Genomic DNA, 3,048 nt, shown 5'->3' on the forward strand with positions numbered 1-3,048 from the left:
GGCTGCGGGAGAAATAAATAAAAGCGTGATTACTCAACTATAGGCTGCGGACAAAATAGTCTCCAGAAGTGAGCTAAATGTGACACAACGTCCCTGTAAATGGATGGATGGACAGACAGATTAATTATAGCCTGCCTACACACACACACACTTTATATATATATATATATATATATATATATATATATATATATATATATATATATATATAGTATAAATGTTTTTGTCAATTACAACGGTTTTAAAACACTACAAGCTGATACCAAGGTCTCTATAAAATCTCTGTGTGTGTCATATTTTGATCTTAAGTCAGCAAGTTTTTCATCCATCCATCTCTCACTCTCTCATGGGGAAGAGAGAGCTATAATCTTCATGTGTAAACACATGCTCGGGTCTCTGGAGGGATCGTAGATGCTCGGTTTGTTTACACCGGGATAAAAGCGCTCTCCTTCTCTTTGATACGGACGCGTTTGGCTTCTCTGGGAATAAACCTCATCTCTGTATTAACCACAGGGCGAACAAGACCGCAGATTTCCCCTAAAGATGTTGATGCTGCAGGGGGAAAGATCTTAAATCATATAGTTCTGATAAAAACCATGTGTAGGCTATCCTCTTTTAGATTTATAAAGGAACATTGCAAAAACACAGACATCAGAAACATGAATAAAACATCTGCGCATGCGCAGTTGTCCAATCACCACGTTCGGAACAAAACTACCGCGATAACCGGAACAACCGGAGTATAATCGTTCTTTTTGCTTTAAAATAAGTAGCTATACCAGAAGACATGTCAGAACAGTCTTTTTCTTCACTTTTTCTTATCGATCAAATTATTTAAGGTGTGCATACCCCCTTTCAATCCGATCGTAATTTAAATCAAATCAAGCTAAATCGGATCGCTTGAGATGTTTAAACAAGGCTTTTTAATCCAATTAAACCACAGGTCTGATAATTATCATCAATTACAGATTTAGACACTCAACAAACCACTTACATCCGATTTATTCCATAAACCTATTTTAGCATCGATTTCCACAGGTCATTTAAAAGTAAAGAAAAAAAATTCTTACTTTTGGAGAAGAGCAGTCTAGAAGTAAGCTCTTCTCCAGGGAAATAGGGAAATACCAAATATTCTAAGATAAGACAATGCAAGTCATGTTTTAAGGCATTACGCTTTTTTTTTAGGCATTTGCATGCTGCCTACTGCGTTATATATAAATAATAATAATTTAAAAAAATATTACATTATAAAGAAATTAATAAAAAAAAGCGATGCAATAAAAACAATTATATGGTTACCATTTTAAAATGGTTTAAGGTGCATTACAGTAGAACCCAGGGTTCCAATGTCACCAATTAAAATCTAAAACCAAATTATGTTAATGATTAAAAATATTAAATTAGGAAAATAATAAAAATGTTAGTTAACGGGTTTCATTTTCTTGATGCAAAATATTATGATGCTTTATACCCTTTTGACTTTGGGATGAACTTGACTTTGACCTGTTTTCTCTCAAAAACACGTGACTAGTTTTCTAAATATTTAAATCAGCTTCTGACGCGTCACAGGGTGGGGGCGGGGTTACTGTGTGAAGAACAGAGAACATCTGCAGCAACATTTTCACTCTTTGGAGCAAAGAGAAGCTCAACTTATTAATGATTACAACCTTTTATTCTCTTTGATGCTTTCTGCATTTCTCTGTCTCTCTGCAGTTTTACAGGTCTCTCTCCTGCAGTGTTACAGCGCCCCCTGTAGGTCAACACAGCCTCTTCATCTTCCTATCTGGACTGATGGAGAAAGGGAAGCAAGCATTGATACTAAATTATTTAGATGTGATTTGGCTATTTTTGTTAAACATCGTACTAAGATTGCATCGCAACTCAAAGAAAAGTATAATGTTGACTTGGTATATAGTGTATTTACTCATAGCCTATATAAAATACTTCATCCATAAATGTAAATAGGCAGTGGAAAATGTTTTTTTTTTTACCAATTTAAAAAAAATAGGTCACTACATGTATAGATAAACATGACCTAAAAAAAAAAAAAATATATATATATATATATAATTTTATACATAAGTCTTTATATATTGTTAAGTATACTAGTAAATTATTAAACCGAGTTAATGCCTACAATAAGATATTTTAATATAAATGATATAAAGGATGTAGTGTAAAAACCCTTCATTACAATTGTTTAGGGTTTGATGATAATTATCAGTGGCTCATATGAGGATATTTTTACGGGTATTTATGAAAAGAGAGTCATAAAAGATGATCAAATCTGACAGATTAACAGCAAATTCAAGTAACCAAAAACCAGTAAATTCTAGACACAGACTGTGATCAACATTCAGCTCATGATAAATCTTGTCGATTTATTTTGTGCTGAAATAAGATACCAAATCTCAGCTCGAAAACCAAAAACAACACGTTTTTTTGTCATTTTTTCATTGCAATGCTCTTTATTATCTCTTCCAGTTTCAAATGTGAAAAGAGGCATTAATTTCTCTTAATTAAATACTTAAAGCAAAAAAAACAAAAGAGAAATATTTACATAATTTCATTAAACTATAGTCAATAACTAGAGGAGGATAATTATACAAGCCGGGTGGTTAAACTGCAAAAGAAAAAACAAAATTAAATACAGACAAAACAAAAGCCAAAAAATTAATAAATGGCATTAAAGTTAGCATTTTTATTATTGGAAAACAAAACCAAACATGTATTTACAGGTCGCTCTCAGGGAGCTCAAAGGCATGTAGTATTCGTACTCTCTCTTTCTCCAGCTTTTTTGTATTTTTATTTTTTTTTACATTTATTTCTCTATATATATTTTTCAAGTCGTCATAATGATTTGTTTCGTGAAGTCCACAACAGGTGCGAAAGCGCACGTCTCCTCGTCACCTCAAGGCTCGTTTATTTTTCTCCGTGAAGTGTGATGTGAACCGTACGTCGGCTCGAGCCGGCAGAAGCAGCAAAAAGGTCAAAGTTGAACGTCTTTAGCAAAGTCTCGCGTCGTCCAGAGCCGCAAACACACACTGA

General features: G+C 33.5%; 1 protein-coding gene across 5 annotated transcripts in view; it reads right to left on the minus strand.

Annotated features, from left to right (window-relative positions):
* Nucleotides 1-2,673: 2,673 nt before the first annotated feature.
* LOC132107666 (eukaryotic translation initiation factor 4 gamma 1-like) overlaps nucleotides 2,674-3,048 on the minus strand; it is a 36,540-nt gene continuing 36,165 nt past the window's right edge. For all 5 annotated transcript variants that reach the window (XM_059513788.1, XM_059513789.1, XM_059513786.1 and 2 more), the window contains one exon: nucleotides 2,674-3,048. This exon is cut by the window's right edge and continues 776 nt beyond it. The gene's annotated coding sequence lies outside the window, so the exon portion shown is untranslated.

The sequence above is a fragment of the Carassius carassius genome, chromosome 28 (assembly GCF_963082965.1).
Source record: "Carassius carassius chromosome 28, fCarCar2.1, whole genome shotgun sequence".
Taxonomy (NCBI): domain Eukaryota; kingdom Metazoa; phylum Chordata; class Actinopteri; order Cypriniformes; family Cyprinidae; genus Carassius; species Carassius carassius.